Source organism: Paroedura picta, chromosome 4 (assembly GCF_049243985.1).
Source record: "Paroedura picta isolate Pp20150507F chromosome 4, Ppicta_v3.0, whole genome shotgun sequence".
Taxonomy (NCBI): Eukaryota; Metazoa; Chordata; class Lepidosauria; order Squamata; family Gekkonidae; genus Paroedura; species Paroedura picta.
The window spans coordinates 72,810,847-72,829,023 of NC_135372.1; the positions used below are offsets into that span (position 1 = coordinate 72,810,847).

At 41.0% G+C, this 18,177-nt stretch overlaps 1 long non-coding RNA gene across 2 annotated transcripts in view; it reads right to left on the reverse strand.

Moving 5' to 3' along the window:
• Positions 1–18,177, reverse strand: part of LOC143835549 (uncharacterized) — a 27,461-nt gene continuing 9,284 nt past the window's right edge. The window contains exons 2-4 of one of the 2 annotated variants that reach the window (XR_013230211.1): positions 14,167–14,199; positions 3,428–3,481; positions 1–818 (exon numbers count right to left, since the gene is read on the reverse strand). This is a non-coding gene — a long non-coding RNA (uncharacterized LOC143835549). The remainder of the gene's footprint in view (positions 819–3,427; positions 3,482–14,166; positions 14,200–18,177) is intronic. The other variant, XR_013230210.1, reaches the window with a different exon arrangement.

Sequence of the window (18,177 nt, forward strand, 5' to 3'; positions counted from 1 at the left end):
AAAAGACTATAAAAATAGCCAACATGTCAGAAAATACCAGTCTCCCCTACCCGAACAAGGGCATTGGGGGATGGAGGGTGATGATGACTCCTTCAAACCCCCCAGGGGGGGTTCTTCCTTGCCACTCCCAGCCTCAACCATAGGCTATCCTCCAATAAATTAACTTCTACTGTGATGATTTCTCTGTATAAAAATCATATTTAAATGTTGCTTGGTATGTTAATGCTGTCATTGAAAACCCTTATGAGAAATTAATTGAACTACTCTGTATTCAAAAAAACAGATCATAATTATCCCACATTTAGAAATATGGTGAAACCGGGACTAAACTTTCCTGTTCAGGTGTTTGATGCTTTCAAATTGCTACCCAAACTATCCAGACCCGAATTTTGTTCATACAAAATCCAAACAAGAGTTACTTTGCTCTCACAACAATAATTTCTGGCCTCCTTATTACTTGAAATTATGAAAATAGATCATGTCAATTGAAAGAAAAGCAACAGAAAATAATTGAGGGGTTGAAGGATGTGATGTATGAGGTAAGACTAAAGGCTTGGCTTAGCTGTCATTGTTAGAAAGATGCAAATTGTGGGCAAGCAAATAGGAGATAACAACTGTCTAAAAATATTTTACTGGTCTAAATGCCAAAGATGGACTATTCTGGACAGTAATGAGAAGAAAGTGGAGATGGCTTCTTATTCATAAAAAATGCTCGTGCTCATGTTGAGAAGCTCCAGAAGTAATTGCACAGCTTGGCGTCTTCCTTGGCTCCATCATCTCCATCTATTCTTTAGCTTCATCATCCATCAAAAGGGAGGCTGCAGCCAAGAAATCAGAAGGAGGCTGAGATTGACAGTCATGAAGGAGCCAGAAAAGATCCTTAAGTGTAATATTTGTCACTGGCAATCCAGATCAAAATATTTAATTTATATACTTATAGTGAAAACTGAGGATCCTCAGCCAGTCCTAAGGATACTTAAATTCAGTGACTGGAGCTATTAGTCAAAAAAGATCTTTCTACAAAATCAGAAAAAAACTCCAGGTTTGCAGAAAAATATGAAATCTTTTTTTTTTTAAATTGCAGAGGTATTTAAAAAACCCTGAAAAATTACAAAAAGTGCACAGGTAGCTTCAGTATGTTAGAAGAAGCACTATTACACATTGTGATCATACAGATCCATCCTTGAATTATATCTAGCACAGGTTACTATAATGCATTTGATCTGAAAACCATCCAGAAACTTCAGTCGATTCACAATGTGATGGCCACTGTTACACTCTCAGGAGTGTGGTTTTGTAAAAAGGGATGCATCTTCTTTTTTCTACATTACAGAAAAGGAATGGTGGCAGTTATTCCTATGAACTGGGACATTTCCCATACTTAAGAATATGCTAGTCAGAAAACAGACTTCAATTTATAATTAATTGGTATTAGGTTGCAGTGTACTAGCTTTCGTAAATGATCTTTTGCACCTCCTTAAATGTTTTGCAGAGCCAGCTTAGTATAGTGGTTAGGAACACCGACTTCTAATCTGGTGAGCCAGGTTTGATTCCCCTCTTCTCCACGTGCAACCAGCTGGGTGACCTTGGGCTTGCCACAGCGCTGATAAAGCTGTTCTGACCAAGCAGTAATATCAAGTCTCTCTCAGCCTCACCTACCTCACAGGGAGTTTGTTGTGGGGAGAGGAAAGAGAAAGTGAATGTAAGCCGCTTTGAGAGAATATAAGAACCAACTCTTCTTCTAGTCAAAATAGAAGATTAAAGAGTGTATTCAAAGGAGCTGAGTATTATTTGGATTCGAAAACTAGAAGGGCCCAGTATATCTTTCAACATTTATTTCCTGTTACTCTGTGATTAGCATCCTTTCAAGGCCTATAGTTGCAAGTCACTGCAGTTGTGTTCTGCACTATAGTTTTGTTATGACAGATTATGATTGCTGGGAAGGTGTCTCTTTTTGGATCCTTACAAATTTATGTGCATGGCCGTTTATTATGCATGCCTTTAATAGTGGTCAAATGACTGGAGTTTTTAACTCTGTATTTTCTCTTGAGTAGCTGATTGTGAGGGCTTTCCCTAGAGGGCTCCAAGTTTTCCTTTTCCCCCAGCAATGACTTGAACAGAAATTCTTCTAATATATAGGTGATGAAAGGAAAATGGAGGGGCTATGATGTCCCTTTCATCTACACATATAAGAAAAGTGAATGTGGGAAAACATTTTATCTTTATGATCTCCAGATTTCTCTGGTTTCTTTCCCTCCCCTGCTTGAATAATATATCCTACAAAGAACCAGAGAAAGGTATTTATAGCATGGAACACAGTAAGCTTGTTGCTAGGTCCTTTGTGTCCATGAATCACAGACTAATATTGCATTGCCTTTACACAACAGCCATGGAAACGGCAGTTTAGCAATAGAGAAACCCAAGTCATGGGTAGGCTAAAATACACAGCTTTGATCGTCATGACGTAAATATTATTGAAATAGTTACTTATTACTTATTTCTAGTCTGAAGGCCTTTAAAAGTTTTTCTTTGACCAACTTAAATCTTGCAATAGGCTCAGGGCCTGTGATGTTCAAACCAAAGTAGTACCACAGTTCTGAAATCTTTCATTCTGCCACAAAACATTCTATAGTCCATATACCTGTCCCAAGGCCAAGCACTTTTAGTCTACAACTCTTCCGGATTGTTAGGAGGTAACCTGCCATTATTGTGCTCAGCTGGCCAAATCAGCATCTTCCTTCTTTTCATTCTAAAATCAGTTCAGATTTGTTTCCAAAAAAGCATGCATGGGATTGCAGCCTGTGACATTCATCTATGGCATTTCCCCCCACCCTCGGGAGGGCATTCATGATTCTCTCAGCCTCTTTTTCAATTTCACTACCTTGTGAGGTTCGATAGGCTGGCCTAAGATCACCGTATGGACTTCACGGCCTCAGAAGGAATTTGAATATGGATCTTTCCACTCCTAGCCTGATTCTGTAACTACTACACCGCAATGGTTCTGGAGTTTGCTCAATTGCCTGTAAAATAAAATGACAAGTGTTCTGTTTCTTTTGCTTATTCCTGTCAGTATAGTACCCATAGAGTTTTTAAATGCCTGGAGGATAAAATTTTTCTTAGTTCTGTTACTAACCTGAACTACAGTTTAATGAATATCCAGTTTAAACAGCCTTACATGGTAACTATATTTCCAAAATGTTCACCAAGTGGGTAAAATATATATGTGACTTGCCCTTGTTGGTCCTTTGAAACAATCTAATGCAGGCAGTAGGGAATCAAACCCAGCTCTCCAGATTAGAAGCTGCCACTCTTAACCACTACACAAAAATGACTCTCCATATATAATACACTGGTGAGGAAATATGGGCCATGTTCCACCTTAACAGCAGCAGCCTATTGAGTTGCCCTCCTCTTTCACAAAACATACCTGTGTGATGATGTCACGCATTTCTCCATGCCCAGTCAACACTGTTGGCAATCACTGTTAAAGACAAAGAAACACAGAGCATTTTGAGTTCAGGTTCTGTTAGAAATCACTGAGGCAGGAAAGGGTAGCTAACACATCCCATTTGGGGCAGTAGAAACACAATTAATATTTATCATTCATTTTGGCACCTATCAACATTAGATGGCCCCTTCCAACTCTATTATTCTATGCCTATTTGCATGGAGACAAGGCAGCAAAATTTTGCTAAACAATGGATGACCAGGCCCATTTAATACCCCCATTGGACTCCTTCCATACACAGGCCTTCCCTTTATGTTCATTATGGTAGGGATTTTGTTAGTCTCATATAAATAGCCCCCTTTATTTATCCAAACATTGGATTATTTGACAGTTTGGTTAAAGGTGGTTTTAGAACTAATAAGCAGTTGTCAAGAAGATCTAGCAGAATATTGTTTAGTTGGACAATTTCTTAAAACTGCATTGTAACCTGTAAAACATGCAGAAATTATCCAAGTTATTCTCACACAGAACTAATGTTTTACAGCTTATAGAACCTGTGTGGGCTGAATGTTCCTCCAAAATGTTTTACTGCCATGGAAACGCTGGTAGATATTTTCTTTTAATTGCATGAATGGTTGACAGATAACAATGCAGTGCTATGGAATTAAGTCTTTGACTGTTGGTGAATTGAGCCTAGATCTGGAATGAATAAAGAGCAAAGAAAGCCATAAAATACTCTGGGATGAAGAAAGGTTATAAATTTTAAAATAAATAATTCAGCAACCTTACCAAAATAGGACTGATATGGGTAAGCCCACACCCATTGGCTAGTCAACTAAACAAGGACATCTGAAAGAGGACAATTGATGTCAAACACAGAGCTATCAGCTTCTTCCCCAGCAGCATGACTAGTTAGAACATTTTTAGCCTCCAGTCTCTCTTAAGATGCCCCTCTGCTTTTAAGGATCATGTTCCCTTCAGGTTTACTTCCTCAAAAGATATGCAAAACTTCAAATGCCTAAAATACTTGAAAGTCCTGAGGGACCCCTGAAGTGCTCTTAGCAGGTTTCCTTTGCTTTCTATCACGTCTCTCTGGATATTGCTTGCCTGTCCCTTGTAATGGCATGAATTCTCATGCAGCTAAGTAAGCTAAGCATTCACTTGTTCTTCAGGTTCATGCATGGGTGTCAGGCTTAGCTTACTTAGCTGCATGAGAATGTCCTTTAATACTTCCTGTCATTATCTTAGATGTGTGGCCCCAAGAAGGCTTGTAGCTCAGTTGAAGAGCATCTGCTTGGCATGCAGAAGGTCCAAGGCTCAATCCCAGCATCTCCAATTAAAAGGATCAGAAAGCAGGTGATATGAAAGATTTCCACCTGTCATTCTGGAAACCTACTGCCAGTCTGAGTAGTCACTGCCCACCTTGATGGACTGATGCTTTGTAGTATGCATCGTTTTGTGTATTGGGCAATTATATATGGAGTATGACTATATTTAGTTACTGATAATCTTCTTGTCATACATCTAGCCTGTTGAGAATCACCTTGCAACTAATTCCACCCTCATCAAAGGCAATACATACACACATGGAAAACTCAAAGCTACAAACAGCTGAAACATAAGGGACTTATTGCAAAGAGAAGCCAGAAGGACATTAGGTTGTTACATTATGTTGATATTATATTTAAAGATTGCTTTACTTCAGCAGATAAGCTCAAAGGAAGACTTCAGTAAGAAGATGCAGAGCTTAAATTCATATGTAGATTTGGTACTTTTTATTTACTTAACACTCACCTTTCTCACTGAGACTCTATAGACAGGATAAGACATTCAATAAATAACTCCAGTAGTACTAGGACTACATAATTAGAAAACAAAGCAAACAGAAAACTTAGCATTAAAACAATCTTGTGACCCCCTCTCTCTGCCACAGACACACATACGGGCACACTCATGCAGACAATGGCTCCTTTCCCCCAGTCCCCCGTCCATCTCCCCCTCCATCTCCATCCTGGTTCGTCCCCCCTCTCTCTTTAACACACAGAAAATAGAGACACACTCATTTCCCTCCAACTCCCCTCTCTCATCTACCTCTCCTTCCTACCCCCTCCCTCCCTCACACACACACACACACACACACCCCTTCCTACCCAGCTCCCCCCTTGCCTCTCCCACCTACCTCTCCTTCCCAGTACCTCCCCCTCAATCCCTCTCATACACACACACTCCCACTTCTCTCCTTCCCCCCTCCTTAACGGTTGCAGAAGGAGTTCTGTGGTCTTTCGCCAGTAGCGCAATTGAGCTTCGAGGCCCATTACTGGGTCTTAGAGCTCTGCTGGTGCTGGCTGCAGCATCTATGCTCTTCCCAGGGTGGCCACACTCTCCAGAGGGTGGGACCAGCCCAGGAATATGGGCAGTGGCACAACAGAGCTCCAAGGGCCAGCGCTGGGTCTCGGAGCTTGGCTGGCGCCGACTGTGGCCTATGCGCTCTTCCCAATCTGGCCCCGCTCTTCAGGGGGCGGGACTGGGCCAGGAAGACAGGTGACAGCATGGCAGAGCTCCAAGGCCCAGCTCTGAGCCTTGCGATTCTGCCACTACAGCTACCATTTACTGGTGCGCTCCCTAAAGTGGGACAACAGACATCATGCCCGTTATCATTTCCATTTTAGGGAGTGTGCTAGTAGATGTGTTCCACATGTAGAGACTTATGAAGATAGAATACAATGCTGTAAAAATAATGTGACACAATAAACAGTTGCAACAGATGACAATTATTTTCCTTTATACTATCAATTCTGGACTCAATCAAGAGCTCCAAAGGGATAATTTACTACAAAAAGTAATCGTCCATCAGATTTACCCTATTTTACTAATTCATCAAAAGTTGGGAGTGGTTTGTTCTGATCACTTATTCTGTTTACTGGATCTTGGTAATTCATTGCTTCTGTATGAAATGTCACACACCTAGGAAACCAGGCTTTCTGGACTCTTTCTAAATAGCCTAACCCTCCTGAATTTCTGATGTTTGTAGCTTTGCTTTCTCTCAGCTGAACATATTTTACACATCTGATGAAATGACTTTTGACTCACAAAAACTTATGCTTCAGTAAATCTGTCATAAGTTGCCACAAGATTCTTTATTTTGCTACCGATTGAGTTGGCAACACTGCTGGAATCTTTTGGTTACAAGAGCTTACATTAGAGACAAAACTTCACATCCATGAAAAATTCTGTTAATTATACTTGTTCTCAACACATTTTAAACAGGAAAAAACATATCCAGCAGTTAGCATGATGCTTCACTCCTCCATAAACTGTTCTCTGACTAGATGAATGTGGGTAGTTTGGCACGCTTCCGTAGCATTAGTCAAATCTGCCTGGATTTTATTTTAACCTCATTACATTATTCTTACCATCTTTGGCATTTATCATACTTTAAATTCATTTGCATTCTAAAATTAGAGCTGTCAAAATGTGAAATTTGGAGGGGGAAAGTGTACATCGAAACCAACTTAATTAAAACTGCAGAGCATTTTCACAATGCTCTGTAACAATTATTGCTAGAAAAGCAGAAGCAAGAAGCACAAAAAGTAGGAGAAGGTTTCAGGGTATCTCGTCAATCACTGGTAATATCTTTTAAAAAATATGCATGGTACTGAAAATTACAATACAGAAACTTAAATATTAAATTGTCCAATTAAGAAAAATGTCTGGTATTTGCTTCTTATCCTGGAGTCAAATCAAATACTATAGGAGGGGGAAGAATTTTTTTTCCTAAACGACATCATCTAGAATATAGCAGCTTCCCCTATAACTTAATTCACTTATTTTCACTAAAGCATAAATCTGTATTAGGTAAAATCCCAACTCTTTGAACGATATTATCAGTCCCTCTTTTCGGCCCATTATGCATGGCGGCCAAAACAGCGATTTCGGGTCACATGGAAAACGCGGAGGAGGAAGAAGTGAAGCAAACTGCTTATGCACGGGACGGGACGCAACGGTGGCAAAACCCAGAGTAACCGATTATGCACGTGGCGACCCTGGCGCCGCTTCTGGTTGCGCCCCGGTTACCCGGAAGCTGCGCTTTCTTCCGCATTTCACTAACGCAGCTTTTTCAGCGGCATGCACCAAATCTGAGGCCGGTTGCAGCTGGCTCCGTGCGTTATTGGTGATTTTAGTCGCCGCCATTCCACCCCAAATGCGTGCTATCCCCCCCCCCGTGCATAATGGGCCCTACTGATGCAAATTATGAGTGTGCTGATTAGAAGCTGCTGCCATAGAATTTGCCAGCAATGTGCTTTGGTGCAGTGGTCCTCAGCCCCGAAGCCTGCCTCTTCCCCCCCTGCAGCAAGAAGCTCACCAGGCCGCAAGCGAAGGGGGGATGCAAACACGCATGCGCGTAGCTGTCGCGCATGTGTGTTTGCACCCCAGCAGACGCAAACGTGCATGCACGGCAGCTCTGCGCATGCGCGTTTGCATGGAGCTGCCACGTGTGCATGCTAATAACATCCAGTTAATAACATCCAGTTATCTGGTTAATAACATCCAAATAATAGGATGAGATTCTCCCCCCCTCCATCATGGATCAACTCCACTGTCTGCTTAGTTTAACATAGACCTCCTCTTCTTGATTCCTAACTCTAATGGGAGGCACTTCAACCTAGAAGGCATGACATAATTTTACAGTGCAATTCAAGACAGAATTACATACTTCTAAATCCATCTTATATATATATATATATATATATATATATATATATATATAAATTTATTTATTTATTTATTTTAAGAAAACAGAGATATAAAAGGGATACAAAAAGAGACATTGTAAATTTGTTTCCTGCTTTCATAATAAACATCTCTTCTCAAATTTCAATATTGATCTATTTTTCAGATATTACTTTAGTTTTGCCATTACTACATATTCTGCCAATTTATTTTCCTATTCTTCTAAACTTGGACATATGCCACATTTCCATTTCCCTGCGTTGATTACTGTACCAGCTATCACCATATATTCAAATACCTCTTGCAAAACGTTTGGTAATTTGTCAGGCAATATTTTTAATAAAATATTTTTTACTTCCATAGGGAATTTAAACTTTAATACATTTTGAATTTTTCCATGTATTTCGTTCCAATATCTTTTTTTGCGTTTTGACAAGTTCACCACATATGATAAAATTTCCATCTCTTTCTTTACATTTCCCACATTTTCCTTTGTACTTTTAATCTAATTTTTAATGTCCTCTGTAGTAATGTACCATATACAGAACTGTTTATACAAATTTTCTCTTAATATCTGGCTGACTGTGAACTTGATTTCTTTTCCCCATAAACATTCCCACTGGAGCATAAATATTTCCTCTCTCAAGTAATAATATGTATCCATCATTGTAAATGATCTTTTTTGTACTGTACTCAATTATTTAAATTCAGTCTTCTCTCTTAGAGCTCTACCTTCTGTGATAATTCATTTCTTTAATCTTGAAACTGATTAATATAGTAACCATTACATATTAATTCTTTCATCTCTAATAACTTGCCAAGATGTAAATAAAATCACTTTTATTTCTTGTATTCTTATCATGATGAGCTTGTACTGGGGGCATAAATGGAGAGCTTGGATAAGTCAATAAATTCTGATGTACAAACCATATTCTCAATATGTGTGATTTTTGTGTGTGATTTTTTTCTTCTGTTGTAATTGTTTTAGCTGATTTTTTATCCATAAATAATTTTGTAGACCTTTATCTTGGTCTGCTTATTCAAGTTTTATTATCCTCTTTTGGGTATTTAATCGAATCCACAATCCAGATAACACCTTCCCTCTTAATAGTATAATTTCATATTTGGAACTGCTAACTCTCTTCTCTTATTCTCATTTTGGAAAATTTTAAAACTTATTCTTAGTTTCTTGCCATTCAAAATAAATTTGATTATCTGTCTTTTCCACTCTGTCAAAAATGTTCATATATATGCAGCATTTGAAATAAGATTCTGCCAGTGCATTCATTTTTATTGTTCAAATTATACCTAGCCAGGAGATTTTTAATTTTTTCTATCCGGATAAATTTGTTTATATCAATTAACATGTTCTGATAATTAGTTTTGTAAAGATTACAATAATTTCTTGCATTGTTAATGTCTGATTTAAAATTTTTCTGAATTCTACTGTAAACATTATAGTCAGGATGTAATTTAAATATTCTCTTATTCCATTTTCTGAAACAGACTTATTTTTGTAAAGTCCTAAAAGAGCATTGACACAGGGCATTCTGCACATTGAAAAAAATAGCATTACACCAGCGCAGTGACATAATGCTATTAAATAATGCGCCTCTGGCCAGTCCTTGCCTCCCTTTCCTCTGCCGCCTTCTCGTGCTTCTTGGCACTCTGCACGCCTGCTTGAAATGGCAGAATAGAGGAATACACTGTGCTTGCGACTCTCCTCTGCCTGTCACTCAAGCCAGGCACCCAATCACCATTCTCCCTGTTTTAAAAAGGCTCGAAAAGCAAGCTAATTTTTCTTTAACAAGTAAAACTTCCCCATTGAGATGTCTATGCATCTACTCATAGATGCATAGGGCTTTTTTCATTCCACCCTTTTGGAATCATTAGCTTTAGAGCTTTTAAAAATTAATCTTGTTCCTGATTTTGGGCAGGAGTAGAGAGGCATGCTTTGTTAACTGGGGGGGGGGGGGAAATTACAGGCAGTCTAGAATGCAGCAGCAAGACTGCTGACAGGTTCGCTTTGGAGAGATCATATTTATCCTGTCTTGAAACAAGTGCACCGTCTGCTGACAGATCAAATGGAAGGTGATGGTGATTACCTTTTAAAGCCCTAAATGGTCTGGGACCTCCATACTTGGCAGACCTACTCTTCTAACATGTTCTCTCTCAAAATCAGAGTTCTTTAACCCACCACCCCCTTGTGGTGCCTGGCCACCAGGATATTCACCTGGCATCTACCAGACAAGGGCCTTCTTTGTGGTGGCCCTGTCTCAGTAGAAACAGCTGTCAGATGGTATGCAGGCCCTGTACGACTTATTTAAGTTTCACAGAGCCTGCAAAGCGGAGCTCTTCCGTTCAGCTTTTCTCTAGTTGTGTCTGTTTATGTGGGCTGCCTTTTAATTTTATTTGTATTGTTTTTAATTGATGTTTGATATTTAGCTGTTGTTAGTCACCTCAGTACCACATGATGGCAAGAGGCAGCATATAAATTTAATAATTATAATAAATGAAGTAATTAAATAATCAAAAAGAGACTCTTGGCTCAAATAGCTGGATAAGGATTCATTAAGAATTTTCATACCCCACACCCACCCACATCTATGAGTGAACTACCCTATTTTAGCAAAACTACTCGCCCAGTAGATGTGGTAACGAGTCAATGGGCTCTGTATTCTTCTTGAACTAATTTGCATTTTACACATTTACATTTCATCCTGCACTCCCTGTATTTCATGGCCCCTTGAACCCATTGCATAGTGAGAATTCACTATATCGCATCCAAAGAAAAGAGCCCAGGTTCATGACAGCTGAGGCTGGAATAAACTCCACCTACTCCCCAATAAATCTTGGTGGCTCTTTAGATCAAACTGGCTCTGTCTGGATCCAGTTAGGTACACTGCTACAGCATGATGCCTGTTAAATGGAAAAAAACAAACAAACCAAATCTGTTGTCGCAAAATATTTGTGTTAGAAGAATTTCAGTGCAATCCTATGCATACTTGTTCAGAAATAAGCCACAGTGAGTTCAAAGGGCTTTTTTCCAGCTAAGTGTGCAGACTGGCAGCACAGGCATCTTCCAGATTGCAGCCATGATCCTGTTTATCCTTGGCTTTTGGGTGCCTACTATTATTGTGTGATCAAGGCGGTCATTTCACATTGCCTGGTTAAATGTGGAATTTATCTGTATGTGTGCCATTTCTTACTTATTAGATTAACCATATCTAGCAATTCCCCCCTCCCAGTTTTTCTGTGCATGCACTGTAATGCTTTCATTCAACACCAAGCACAATGCTGTTTAGTGCATAAGTGTATACAGTTCCCACCCCACAAAATACACCTTTGAAATGTACCTGGTATATGTATCTGGTCTGCAATAAGTTGTTTCCCACTTGAAAATACTTATTTTCATTGACTGTGCAGGTTTAACTACATTTTTAAAAATTCCAGCAGGTAAATACTTTAGAACTGCTAGAAACATGGTAGATAGCAGGACTTAGGCAATGTTCCTTTGGAAGCTGATCACAGAGATTCTTCAAAGCAACCTAACACTGTGCACAGTTTTCTTTAACAGTATGTGCAGTAGGGAAAGGAGATTCTCTAATTGCCTCTGAGGATGAAAAGCACCTGAGGCTCTCTTCACAAACAGCTGGCTTCTCCCACCCAGATCAGGAAAGAATAGACAAAGGAACTTTATCACTTTTGTGCAGTGGAGGGGGGGAGGGTACACACCATTTTTGTACAGCTGGAGACTGAATAAAGAACTAGATGTTGTTTTTTTTCTTAAAGGAAAGGGAAGAAGAAAAAGAAAATAAAACGTTTTCTCTTTTTGTTAGTATCCCTTTTCTGCCTTATTTCGGTTAGTAAAGTTCCAGTGGATAAGACTGTGTCTACAGGTGTGTGTGTTGCTCCTCTGGCTGTTGCAAACAGCTCTGAGTAAACTTTGCCTAGGAAAAGGGTCCAAAACAGGCCCACCCACATATGAACATCTTAAGTCTACTTCCTTCTGTCTCCAACCAGTTTGAGAAACTTAGATTAAGTCCATGGTCTCCTGCTTTCTCCAAGAGATCCCAAGTATTCCCATGGTCTTGTTTTTCTCTTTAGCCTGCATGTTCTACAGGAATGTAGTATGCATGGTACCCAGAATTTGAAAACAACGCCCAGGCACAGTGCTCAAATGTGCTGTAAAGAATGCTCTATGAAGCAGCAAAACAGTGATTGGGTGTTTGTTTCAGGCTTTCTGATTTGCTATGATAGCTTATTCAGCACATGTTCAGTCTCCTGCTGGGTAGCTGTAACACTAACATGCATACTTAAAGAAGAAAAAAGGAAACACCACCCTCCCTGCCCCAAAACAAATGGTGAGGTAGGCAAAACATGCAAAATGTTTCTACTAATTTGCCTGGAACAGGTGTTAGAGTGGCTGGATCCTGTCACATCTGCTCCTCTCCAGTCTTCTGGTACAGGAGCTGAATTTAGAGATAGTTGATCTACTAGCCCATAAAAGGTAAAGGTATCCCCTGTGCAAGCACCGGGTCATGTCTGACCCTTGGGGTGACACCCTCTAGCATTTTCATGGCAGACTCAATACGGGGTGGTTTGCCAGTGCCTTCCCCAGTCATTACCGTTTACCCCCCAGCAAGCTGGGTACTCATTTTACCGACCTCAGAAGGATGGAAGGCTGAGCCAACCTTGAGCCAGCTGCTGGGATTGAACTCCCAGCCTCATGGGCAGACAGCTTCAGACCTATCCCACATCTGAGTTCCCTGAGAACTCTTGGGTAGATGCCATCAGGAACTGGAGACTTATCGGATTTTAATTTAACCAAACTTCATCTCAAGTCACCTCAACATGACTGTTTTCCAGACTCCCTACTGAAAACAGCGGCTGAGGCATGTTACAAGCCTCCCTTTCCATTGTTAATAATGAAGGAAAATGTTCATTGAGCTGCTCTGTCATTTGCCAATATTCCTTTAGCAATCCCTTTATTCCTTTGGCTGATTTCCTGCTCCAGACACAGTTTTAAAAATGTTTGTTGTCAATGCTTTAAGTGCCCTGCTCCTCAAAATCTCGTTTCGCATGCCTAATTACTGAAGTACATTTTTTTTTACCAGAGCTTGTGGACCCTGTGTGGTCCCTCCTGTTTTCATTTGAAAGGCAAGGTATGCAGATTTTAATAAATAAAAAGATACTATTCTAAAGACAAATCGAACAAATTCATTAAAACATTCTACTGAATTCTGCTGGTGTTCCTGAGTGAAAAATAAAAGCAGATAAATTGTATTTCAAATTTGTTTTCTGCAGTCCTTATATTTTTTTTCCATGTGATTATCCACTTGTCCTTGTGTAGAGGACCATCTAACTGGGACTTAAATGGAATGTGATGTAGTTTATGATGACATTATACACTTAACCTATAATGGAGTCTTTATTTCCCAGAATGATAAGAATACTCCTCACATGTTCTGGTTATGAGTAAAAAGCAAAATATCCCAAGCTTTCTACAAGATTCTCTACTGTGCTAACACAGAATATTTTGAAGAAATATATTGAGAAATAAAACGAAGCCACCTAAAACTCACCATGCTGTTTATTAGAAACAGAAGTTCCTTTGTGGACAAAGTATTGTGGCTCCGCAATGACCTTTCTGCCACAATTGATACAGAACATGAGCTGGGAGCTCTGTGGCCATTGTGGGGGATAATGTTTCGTTTCAGACAGATCTCTTTAACTGAAAAGAACAAACTGCTGGAATCAGTGCTGCCTCACAGCTCAAGTCCAATTTACTACTATTTTGGTGCCCTTCCTTGAGGGCAGAAAGAGATCGAACACCCATAAATAAGGGTGCCAGGTGAGAGCTAGCAGACGTGATTTTAGTGGCAAAGAATTCACACTTCCCCGCTTTCACAACCTTCTCATATGCCCTCATATGAGTGTGATATGATGTACTTGCTGCCTAGTTGCAAGTCCTCCTCCATACTTACTCTCGCCGTCTCACTTTTCCTCTCATGAAGAACCTGTGAATACAAGGGAGTCTGGTTGATACAAGGATGGAGAGGGCGCCAAGGAGCAATCTTGTCAATGGCAGCTTTAAGACAGGACTGCCAGTCTTCCACCAAGGCTGCCAACAAGATGCTGGAGGGCATCGGGTCCCATAGAGCAGTGGTCCCCAACCTGCGGTCCGCGGCCCGGTGCCGGGCCGCAAAGGCCTTGGCGCCAGGCCGCAGCTTCTTGCCTCCCCCGCCCAAAGCGAGAAGCTCGCCAGGCCGCGAGCAAATCGGCCGTCGAAGCGCCTTTTACTGAGGCCTGGGGGGGGTAGTTTATTCCTCTACTCTCAACCACTGCCCTAACGCTCTCTGATCGCTAGGGTAATGTTTAAACATCCCTTCAAAATAAGATACAGACATGCCACAACAATGAACGTAAGGAACATTTTATTTTCATGGAAATTTTATCAATGGGAATCCTGAGCTTGTTTTTCTGCAATGAGATAGTCCCATCTGGGAGTGATGGGAGACAATGATACCCAAAGTGTGTTGTAAAGGGCCGGGGGGGATGAAGTAAAGGGCCGGGGTGGGGAGAGAAGGCGTCCTTCTGGGCCCACCTCCAATTAGTTGAAGGACCACATGTGGTCCGTGGCCCACAGGTTGGGGATCGCTAAGGAACTGCAACGCCCAGGTGGCCACTGCCTCCAGCAGGCCTGACAGGACATCCAGAGGTACAGTGGGTGAACGGCATACCACCCAGATGGCCACTTTCTCAACCAACTCCCATCCTAGACTGACACATTCAACCCCTGGAATCGGTGGCGCCAGGAGTGCCCTGAAGAAGTAAACCTCCTGGGATACCCATGGCTGGAGCCCTCTTGGACCTGCGTACATTGCTGTTCCCCTATTATTGAACCTCCCCTCACCGCTATACCTCTCTTGGCCCAGAATTCCAGGAATCCTCTCCCTGAGCTGGATCCCTCCCAAAGGCACCCCCCCTCTATTCTGTGGTGGCACCATCAGGAGCCCTTGACTCCCATGGGGTCCAGTCAAGAACTCACAAATGTGGCAGCTGGTTCACAGTCTGAGAGGACATTTCGCAGGGCCCCAACCTAACCTTGGTCCAAAACAAGAAAAAAAAACTATTCAGCTGCACTAACTACCCCACCACCCCTCAATCTCACCCAAACCATACCCAACCTCTAAACCTAGCTTCTAACCAACTTAATCTAGCAACTAACTAACTCAACTAACTGGGCATTGGGCTGGGATCCTCCTGCCTCTAGTGGCTCTCCTCAGCTCTCTGCCCAGCCAACTAAACTAAGGCTAACCCTTCCTACCTATACTATCCTAACCTGCAGAATCCACCATACTACTCTTCAGCCTCTCCGGCAAGGCCACATGTAGTCAGCCCACCACCAGATGGCAGCATCTTTCTTTCAGAAGGCGATTCTTATGGCCACAACCAGGTGTCGCTGGAGTTCTTCTCCGCCATTGTTCTCTTCAAGGCCAGTTCCTACTCTGAGGCCCCTAATGGCAGCCGCTCCTCAGGCTCCTCTGATGCTCCCCTCACCAGCAAAGAGCTCCAGCACCAATTGATCCCAGCACAGGGAGGGATATTGGCCAGCCCTTTGAATCTTCAAGCCCACCTCCTCCGATCCTGCACGCACAATCTGTGTGCTGGAACGCAGAGCTGCTCAGTCCCATATCAATGACCGTCACTGCCAGAGGACACCAATCCATGGGATGGACCCAGGGCCTGGCCAACAAGCCCTGTAAGCCCAGGGGGGGTTCCCACAGCCTTGGCCTGGGGGATGTTTCCTCCATCGATTCATCCCTCAAGAGTGGCGTTTCCCACATGGTGCTGGCAACAACCAAACCCTTCTCTTTGTTCTCCAAGTTCTTACCTCTGTAGGACTGAGATATGCTGCCTCATGTTTTGTTCTCCCGGGCAAGGTTTTCTGAAGCCCGTATATGCCCATTGCACAAGCCTGCTAGTCCTGGCGGGGCCTCCTGTCCTCTGTTCCCCTCTTGTCTCCTAGCTGCTGCTTGGCTCCCTGCTACTGTGCTTTCCAAAGGGATCCATAACACTATTTTACCCTTTTTTCTTTCCTACAAGTAACCCCAATTCACTCTTTTCTCTCTCTCTCTCTCTACACACACTTTAGACTCCCCTCACTCCTTTCTGAACTAGTACTCAAGCTTCCTCTTCCAGTCTGCAACATTTGGCTCAGCAAGCATAAAGGCTTCTGTTGGCTATCCCTAGTGGCAAATTTCATCTGGTGCATCTGTCTTTCCTTTCTCTTTTCCAGGACCTTCCTCAGTTCATCACAGACACAAAGTAATTCTTTTTAATGTTTCCCTGTACATGGAAGTGATTTGTTAGGGGACAGGGGGACACAGTCATATGCACTTCATATGGCACTCAGACATCGAATTCTGATGATGGCAGAACCCCCCCCCCACCCTCACATGGGGCATTGCTTGGATCACAATGGCAGGAGGTAGGCACAGGAGAGGGTGGCAGTAATTCAGGGTGGGGGATGCTGGATTTTTGCCCAAGGCCCCAGAATCATTAAGACCACCCCTGAAAATAACTGTCCCCCAAACAAGCCTTTCCCATTTTCCTCTGCCTACTTGGCAGCCAGTTCCATTTTGGCTGGTCAGGCAACCAACATTTCCTTTCAGCCAGACCTTTCATAAGAGAATGTTTACTGACTATGCATATGCTCCTAACATGTTCTTTTTTGATACAAAGGGAACTTTGATAATTTATAATTTTACTACCATACAACAAATGTTCAGCAACCTACTTAGAATATATCCTCTGGAATGGTTCAGAATTTTGGACAGAATTTTAATAACAACAACAATAACAATAATAATTTATTATCCTACCCTTCCGGAGATGCTCAAGGTGGGTTACTGCATTGTATAAAACATACAAAAAGTTTTAAAAATTGTAGATCCATTAAAAACTGCCAACTAAAATTCCAGGCAGTAGTTTTGGCAATCTTTCCAGCTCTCTTCCAACTAGCAGTGAGGCCAGCATTTATATGTTATAAGAACTATAAGTTATGTTTTCCATGCACAAAAATGTATCACAAGTTTAATATTATTTATGAGTACTTATTGGTTTACAATATTTTATAATAATTATAGTGTTGTTCTGGGTTTTTAAGTGTTTTTGTACCTGGTTTGAAGCTGTACATTAATAAATCTGCATCTATATCACATGTATGTGAAGCCTCAAGATTAGCGCACTTATTAAAAACTAGTATAACACAGTCATTATACTATTTGACCAGATTATACCCCTCATCTTATTTCAGGTTCATTCACTTTATGATTAATATACCAATTCACTATGATTAATATACCAGTTCACTTTGATTCACTGTAGGATTAATATACAGTTTAAGGCATTAAGATGATACAATGGTGTTTAACCAATGCAATCTAAGGGTGCCTCTCCTGTGCTCCGTTTTCGAAGAAATAGGAACTCCACAAGACACAGTCCACAGAGACAGTCCTTTACAATGCCTAACAAAATTGATTAATATGAACAATATATTTATTTTTTTGTTTATTTAGATTTCTAATAAATTATGGCTTATGGGAAAGAAATGCATTTATACGTTTGTTTCCACCTGAAAGGCAACTTGTTTTTCAGAATACAACACATAGAACAACACAGACAGACAGAAATGTACAAATGTAAATACTTTTCACGAAAAAGTGAAAAACTAAAATTTTATTATAGCCTGTAATACAAAATAGTAATATTTCAAAATCAATGTATATTTAATAGGATAATTGTGCAGCCATATTTTAAAATATAGCTCTAAATTATCTCTGAAACCTATTTTCATGCCTAAAAGGAAATTCAATAGCACCATCTTGTGGGGGGAAATGCATTAGAAAATAAATATGAAATTTAATACTCCTATTCACATTTATTCAGAAGCAATTCATTAATTTGAATAAATTTACTCCCAAATAAGGATC